At 38.7% G+C, this 8753-nt stretch overlaps 1 long non-coding RNA gene across 1 annotated transcript; it reads left to right on the top strand.

Moving 5' to 3' along the window:
- Positions 1–351: 351 nt before the first annotated feature.
- LOC142181199 (uncharacterized) lies at positions 352–4756 on the top strand. Its single transcript, XR_012709673.1, has 2 exons — positions 352–1246; positions 4473–4756. It is a non-coding gene; the product is annotated as an uncharacterized LOC142181199 (long non-coding RNA).
- Positions 4757–8753: the final 3997 nt, after the last annotated feature.

The following is an 8753-nucleotide window of genomic DNA, read 5'->3' as shown; positions in this document are numbered from 1 at the left end:
TTATAGATCTAAAAAATAAAAATCACACCTTTATTTTCTTTTTTGCTAATTACCCCTCAAACCGGTTTCCCCCACCTTGAATCAAACTCCAAATGATAAGTCTATGAAAGACTTGTCATTTAGTGTCACCATCTTACCCAAAATCCGGTCGCAGGAGATCGGTCAACTTGTCGTTGATCGGCCAAATACCCATAATGCTTCACTTTTATCCTTCCTCATGGTCCAAACTTCAAACCTTAAAGGGCTTCTGACCAATGAAGTATTTATTAGACCAAACAGTTGAACAAGTACTCCTTAGTCATAAATCTTTGATCGATTTTGAAGCAGACAGATTTTTGGAGCCCGTATTTTCTCCATTACTTCTAATTTCAATACCGATGATTTAGACTCCTTTTAGTAATTGTTTCCTATACCTGTCTAGTTTACTTGTTTGTTTTATTTTGTTTATCTTTTGTCTTTGGTTCAAATTATTGAATGGCACGATAGTTAAATTCAGTAACATTGGTCTTAGGTTTGTTTAGCTTTTAATTTTAATTGCTCTTTTCAGTTTATAGAAACAGGGGACGAAATTGGTTGTCTTTCTAAATGGTGATCTGTTTGATATAGTTCCAACATGATTCGGCCTATTATGCTGGTAAGAAGGCCCAATGGGTAGAAATCCGATATGGATATGGGTGACAAGCCTGTTGTTTGAAGCCAGGCCTTTAATTGCTGGAATTTGTGAAAATAAGGAGTTTAAGAGGGAGCAGTTCAGGAAATTAACTTAGAGAATCTTTTTGTTAACTGATTGGGAAGGTTCTAGAGAGGAAGAAAAAAGACTAAAGGGATATAAAATAGTAAAAACAGGTCAGGTATTTTTGGGTGAAGGGGTAATAAATAGAAAGAAAAGGGATTAAAAAAAAGAAAAATCTAAAGAGTGCCCTATATTTTTTGTTATAAAAGGACAAGCATTCTCACTCACACACATACACCGGGACTCAAGCCCAAAACCACAGTAGCAGTTGAATACCCTAGAATTACATATATAAAAACAGAAACAAAATCCCCCAAAACAAAGCAAAAACAACCCAAAAGTAGAGATTAAAGGCTATTTCTGGTTTCTACTTAGTTGTTGCATATTCTCTAAAATTCTCAAGATGTTTGGGTATAAGAAGTTGCTGATTTTGCTGTTCTGGATTTTGCTGAGCTTTCTTCTTCATTTCTTCGCCTTTATTTAGCCTTTTAAACTGTTTTCGTATGCAACCAGGTATTGATCCCTGAATTTAAGTCCTTGATTTATCAAAGTGTTTGAGTTTCTGTGGTTGGTAATAAATTTTTAAATCACTATTGTCATGTGCGTTTAATTTCCTCCATGATTTCACTTGTTTAGCTTGAATTAGATTCTGATAACACCATGTTCATAACAAATAAAATAAAAGTTTGTTTCTGGAATAATGGACTAAGTGAGTACTGAACCTATAATAGTATAAATGCACTTGGTTATATGATTTCTTTCTATTAGTAATATAGATATGAAAAAGTTGAGTTAGAAACTGCCTATTGCTGGAATTTGTTCATTTTTCTTGTTGTAAATGGTGAGGTTGGAAGATGAATGAAGAGTTTAGATCTATTGAAAGAAAAACCGTGAGGAACATAAACTAATTAATAGAGATCTAGTCATTATAGTACTGTTTGATTTTAAAAAAATAGGATGCTAGTTTACAGATTTATTTTTTGTTGTAAAATTCGAATTACAATCTTTGTAAATAAATCAGAATTATGATACTGAATTCATTGATCATGTATTCATATACTTGAGATAGTTTGTAGTTGAATTTACACTTTTGATGTATGGTAATTGATCTTGTCCAAGTCACACCTCTATTTAAGGTTATAAAACGATCAATTGCAATAGTAATATCCAACAAGGAGTCGGGGTCGAATTCTATAAGGAGCTATACGTGAAGTTTAGGAATATAGATTGTAGTGTATGAGTATGAATGTGACAACCCTGCCAGTCGTCTCATGAGTTATCGCTCTGTTTCCCCCATTTCTGCTTCGTATTGCTTTGTCTATCGGTTCTATATATAATCGGGTTGGTTGGCTCGGTTCGGAGAGGATTTGGTAAGGTATGAGACACTTAGTCTCTTTTGAGGAAGCTCAAGTTGGAAAAATCAACCATATATTGAATTATGTGTTAGAGGGCTCGGATGTGAGTTCCGATAGTTTGGATAGCTTTGAGAGGTGATTTGGGACTTAAAAGCGTGATCGGAATGAATTTTGGAGATCCAGAGTAGATTTAGGCTTGAATTGACGAAGTTGATATTTTGGTGATTTCCGGTTGGTAGGTGAGATTTTGATATAGGGGTCGGAATGGAATTTAGAGAGTTGGAGTAGTTCCGTTGTGTAATTTGGGATGTGTGTGCAAAATTTCAGGTCATTCGGATGTGGTTTGGTTGGGTTTTTGATCAAAGTAATTTAGAAGATTTTGGAATTCTTAGGCTTTAATCAGATGTGAATTTGGTATTTTGATGTTGTTTTGAGCGTTTTGAAGGTTGGAACAAGTTTGAATGAGGTTATGGGATATATTGGTATGTTTGGTTGAGGTCCCGGGGGCCTCGAGTGAGTTTCAGGTGGTCAATCGGACCATTTCATGATGTTTGGAGTTGCAGAAAATTTCAGGTAAGTGCTGCAGAGAAATGACCTTCGCGTTCGCGAGTGGGTCCTCGCGTTCGTGAAGGGTCAGTTGAGGAAGCTGGGATTTAAGCCTTCGTGTTCGCGAGGAAGGCTCTGTGTTCGCGAAGGGCTGAGTAATTGTGCATCGCGTTCGCTGGGTGGTGTTGCGTTCGCGTAGAAGAAAATGGGCAGCTGAGCTTCAGGGGAATTTATTCATCGCGTTCGCAAGAGGTGGAACGCGATCGCGAAGGTTTAGTCTAAAGAAGCATCGTGTTCGCGATGGGCAGGTCGCGATCGCGAAGAGAATATTTTGGTCAAAGTTATTTTGTGCTTCGCGAACGCGAGGCTTTGACCGCGTTCGCGAAGAAGGATTTCAGGCCTGGGCAGAAGGTTTAAATAGTCGTCTTGTCTGCGATATTGAGGTTTATTTCTTCCATTGTTGGTCGTTTTTGGAGCTTTTTGAAGAGGGATTGAAGGGGAATCACTTGGAGGTAAGATTCATGGACTTAAAACTCTATTCTAATGTGAAATCTACCTAATAAATAATGGAATCTAAGCCTAAAATTGAAGAACTAGTGTTTGAAATTGGAGACCTAGAAATTGGGATTTAAGGAGTTATTTGTGGATGGATTTTGATGCTTTTGGTATGTATGAACTCGTCGGGAGATAAGGAACCTATTGTTGTGAATTTTATTGGAATCCGAGATGGGGGCCGGGGGTCGGGTATTGGTAATTTGAGGATTCGTATCGTATATTGCTTATTTTTGCTTGGGCTTCGTTCCCTTAGCATATTTTACGATGTGATTCTGATTTTGGATAGATTCGACGCAAGTGGAGGTCGATTTGACTGGATTGAGGTGAGTAATGATTGTAAATGATGTTCTGAGGGTACGAAACCCCAGATTTGCACATTGTTGTGCTATATTGAGGTGATGCACCCGCTTGATGACGAGCATGGGGTTGTGTAATGTTGGAGATTGTGACTTAGTCCGTCCCGAATGACTATTTTACCGCGTAGTTGACCGAAATCTATTTGCTATCATCATTATTTGGGTTGAATGCCATATTTGGACCTCGTGCCAACTATTTGATTCCTTCGGGGACTTTTATTAATATTTTTTCACTGTTTTGACTTTATACTTGAACTCAGTCATGTTATATTTCACTGTTTTGGTACTCAGCCATGTTTACTCAATTTTAACACTTAAATGATCTTTTAAATGATAATTGGGCTGAGAATCATGTTTTACTACTGCCGAGTGGCTTGTGAGGACTTTGACTGAGTAAGGCCGATGGCTTATGTTGTGAGGAAACATTGACTATGATTATGAGGCTGAGGGCCTGAGATATGTACGCCACAAGATGGCTTGTTGATATGAGGCTGAGAGCCTAGTGATGATACCTCGAGATGGCTTGATATTGCGCTTGGGTCGTAAGGGGCCCTCCAAGAGTTTGCACACCTCCAGTGAGTGCAGGTACCCATTGTGATGTGAGATATAGCCCGGGAGGCTGGTATTGTTGTGAGATATTGCCCGAGGGGTGGATTTGTTGACACTGTGCCGAGGGGCGAACCTTTATGTGTTTATCTTTCTTAATTGCCTGTCATTATCTATTTAATTGCTGAAAAGGTATTTTCCCGAAGTTTAAACTGAACTTAAATGATTATTTGTATATTTACTAATTCACTGTTTTTAACGATTTTACTGTTTCATTATAGCATGTGTTGTGCCTTACATGATTTCCTGCTTTCAGTCTTTATTTATGATTATTACTCACTCAGTTAGAGTATTCACTTTACCCCTGCACCCCATGTGCAGATTTAGGCGTTGCTGATCCTGCCAGTGCGAGTTGAGAGCTCCCTACAGACTTCAGAGTCCACGAGGTAGCTATTTGGTGTCCGTAGTCCCGTGTTCTCCTCCTTTATCATCTCTATCTCTTTATCAGACATTTTGTAATAGCTTATAGACTTTTCAGACTTCTTTTAGGATTAATAGATGCTCGTGACTAGTGACACCCCGGTATCGGACTGTGTTGGATTGTATTTCCGCAAATTATGCTATTATATACTACTTCGAGATTTATTTATTATGCTTTAGACTTATTTCTTATGGTTTAACTGTTAAAAATTGAAATGGGAAGTGTCGGCGGGACTTGTCTTCACGAGAGGCGTCATCACGACCGGGTCCGGGTTTAGGGTCATGACAATGAACTATCTCAATTTTAACTTCCATAAATTGGTATTTGTTCTATGTCTATTCTAATCTAATATTGCAAGATTAAGAAATGAAACTAAGAAATTGTTTTTGTTGTTGTTTTTCAAATGATATAAAGGGCCTAGGGCTATGACATTCACTTAGGTATTTGCCTAATGGGTTGTAAACTTTAATGCCTGTTTTATTGGTCGGGGTGTATTATAATCAGAGAGTGATTTTGCCAAATCTGACTTTCTCAAGTCCAAATAGGTATTGAACAAAATGGTTGATACAAAGCTCAAGTCGGGATTTACTATCTCTAGGTTTAACTCTTTAATTGAGACTATCAATCTCTTGATTTACCCAATTTCTTGTTAGCCAAGTTTTCCTAGACTAAGTGTCTCTTTCTCAAATAGAGCCAAGTCAAATGATCATGAACTAATATGTGTAACCATTAATTCTATAATTAAAAGCAAGAACAAGGCTAATTAATAAACACCCAACCATAAATACACATTAAATCAAACATCCATTAAGATTACACTCTAGGGTTGGGTCACAACCCTAGTGAAAATCTAGCTACTCAGGCTTAAGATAGAAGAAATAGAAGAAGAAATGATAATTAAACCCATATTGATAATTAAAATGATGAAATCTATATTTAAAAAGCTCAAAATAGCAAAAACTACTAAAGAGAGTAAAGAAAACCGTCTACTGTAGATGCTGATGTCACACTTAACCTAAAAAAATGAGACTCTTCTATTTATACATGGCTGGAATTTTCGGACAAAAATGCCCTTTCAGAGGTTCTGCGGCCATACAATTCCATGTGCGGTCCGCACTTTACTTCATTCTGACATGATTGGAAACTTGCGGCCGCATAATTCTGAACCGCGGCCGCACTTCTCTCTTTCTGCGGTCCCCACTTCTCTCTTTCTGAGTGCGGCCGCACATTGCTCTTCTAGAGACCGCACAAATGTGATTGCGGCCGCGTAGCTGTTCTTTTGCGGCCGCACAATAATTGTGCGATCCGCACTTCTGTTGAACTTGAGAGATAGGTTCTTTGAACTTTTGCTCTTGCCCAGCTTCTGCGGCCGCACATGTCATGTGCGGACCGCACTTTGCACTTTTCTCTGATAGGAGTTTCTTCACAATCTGTGACCGCAGATTATCCAATTTGAGCTTCCGTGCCTGTTTTGTCCTTGAGTTCAGATCACTCCTTCTTGAGTGTGATTTCATCTTGGGGGCTCATTTTCCAATATTCCTGCAATCTAGCATGTTTCATCAGTTTTTGGGAACACTATTAAACGCTTTTGGACTAAAGCAAAAGTAAAAAGGCGCTAACAAATAGTCAAATTCCCCCTTATCAGTAATCCATTGGAAATTGGGCCTTTGAATGAGGCCCAGATCTGCTACGTGAGTCTGGCATCAGCAGGCTCTCTTTTAAATTCCTCTTTTACTTTAAGGTTTCAGGCTGCATCAATGTTGGCCCATACGGAGCCTGATTGTGCCAGTTGCACTAGGCCTGCTTCGTTGCATTTGGTTTTAGATAAGGCCCGTTCCTTAAGTCCAACTTTGTGCACAATGATTACGGGTTTATATTTCACCGTTCTTACTCTTAAGTATTAGTTTAAATTCACAACTGTTAGCAATCAAACTTGGATTGGATTTGCCCTCCCTTGTATTTAGTTAATTTTGGTAGTACCCATAATGAAACAAAATTCATCTGAACTTTAGACTTTGGCTGTTAGCAATCCTCGAATTCTTTCGAATAAGAAATAGAAACTTTTAATTCTTTATCAAATTAAGTAACGTGAATGCATATTTGTCCAGCAAATGGCTTGATAACCCTGGACCTTTACAAACAACCTCAAACCCTTTATGTAATTCTTAAATTATTCATAGTTGCTTTAGACACGTTTCAATTGATATAATAATTATCATAGTTATGGATATGATTTTCGTGTCATAATTGTGACACCTAATCCCAATTTTGAGTACACGTTTATGCGACTTGCCCCCCTTAACTTTAAAAAAAAAAAAAAAAAATAATAATAATAATAATAATAAGAGTGTCGTTAAATCGTGGGTACGTATGCATGATATGGTATTTCGACACAAAAAAACAATAAGTGCGCGAAAACGTGACTTGTTCAAGATAAGTTTTATAACTCCTTAAAAATAGGCAATAAAAGTGGTCCAAAAGGTAAAAATGCACATATGATCTAAACAAGTAATAATCAGATTAAGTAAGTCAAGCGTAATTGTAAAGGGACGGTGCTAAAACTACAATATCCGGGAGTGCCTCACACATTCTCCTCGGTTAATAGAATTCCTTACTAGGACTTCTGTGTTTTGCAAACTTATACAGAGTCAAACTTTCCTTGATTTGGGATTCAAAAAAAAATTAGTGACTAGGAACACCATTAATTAAATAATTCGGAGTGACAACTCTAAAATAAAATAAATAATTCCATTTTAATAATGTCCCTTAAATTGAAAAAATTCCTTATCCCCGTAAAAAGGAGGTGTGATAGCTCTGGCGACTCTACTGAGGATCGAACCCAAAATCTTTGGTTCAAGATTCAGAATTCGAGCTTAGAATAACTATTATACTTGGCTACTTGTGATTGTCTTATATTACTTGTTTGAGCCTAATGTGCTAATTGTTGCCTTTACCGCTTTGATATTGCTGTGAACTGCATATAAAGTGTTACACCACCCTTCTTCTCTTTGAGTGTAACGACCCGGCCGGTCGTTTCATGAGTTACCGCTCCGTTTTCCCCATTTCTGCTTCTTATTGCCTTGTTCAGCTGTATTTTGTGTTACCGGGTTGGTTGGCTCGGGTTCAGGGAGGTTTTGGTAAGGTTTGAGACACTTAGTCTCTTTTGAGGAAGTTTAAGTTGGAGAAGTCAACCGGATGTTGACTTATGTGTTAAAGGGCTCGGATGTGAGTTCCGATAGCTTCGGGAGGTGATTTGGGACTTAGGAGCGTGATCGGAATGAGTTTTGGAGGTTCGGAGTAGATTTAGGCTTGAATTGACGAAGTTGATATTTTGGCGATTTCCGGTTGGTAGGTGAGATTTTGATATAGGGGTTGGAATGGAATTCTGGGAGTTGTAGTAGGTTTGTTGTGTCATTTGGGATGTTTGCGCAAAATTTCAGGTCATTCGGATGTGGTTTGGTTGGGTTTTTGATCAAAGTAATTTAGAAGATTTTGGAATTCTTAGGCTTTAATCCGATGTGAATTTGATGTTTTGATGTTGTTTTGAGCGTTTCGAAGGTTGGAACAAGTTTGAATGAGGTTATGGGATATGTTGGTATGTTTGGTTGAGGTCCCAGGGGCCTCGGGTGAGTTTCGGGTGGTCAATCGGACCATTTCATGATATTTGGAGTTGCAGAAAATTTCAGGTCAGTGCTTGTTTGGATGGTGGTATGTCGCTTGTTTGTACTTTTGGTTGAGGTCCCGGAATGATTTGGGATGGTTGGCAAAAAATTTGAGTTGGGTTGTGACAGCTGAAGGTTTTTCCATTGCTGTCATAATCGTACCTGCGGCTAGGGGACCACAGGTGTGGTCTCGCAGAAGCGAGTTTGGAGTCGTAGATGCGGCCAGGGAAGGCATCAGCTGGAACCGCAGAAGCGGTTGAGGTGGCGCACCTGCGATAGTGCAGTTGCGGGAATTGCTTCGCAGATGTCGCACCTGGGATTTAAGTGGTGACCGCAGAAGCGACGCTTGGGATCGCAGAAGCGGTTGCGCAGGAGCGAGGACTGGACCGCAGGTGCGAAAAGCCTGGGCCAGAAGGTATAAAAGAATTCCTTCGCGATTTTTGAGTTGTTCTTTACCATTTCAAGTCAGTTTTTGAGATTTTTGGGAGATTTTGAAGAGGGGTTTAAGGAATAATGTCT

This window comes from Nicotiana tabacum, chromosome 5 (genome assembly GCF_000715075.1).
Source record: "Nicotiana tabacum cultivar K326 chromosome 5, ASM71507v2, whole genome shotgun sequence".
In the NCBI taxonomy this organism is placed as follows: Eukaryota; Viridiplantae; Streptophyta; class Magnoliopsida; order Solanales; family Solanaceae; genus Nicotiana; species Nicotiana tabacum.
Note: the sequence above shows the minus strand (reverse complement) of the source record. Positions and strands in the feature narration are given on the sequence as shown.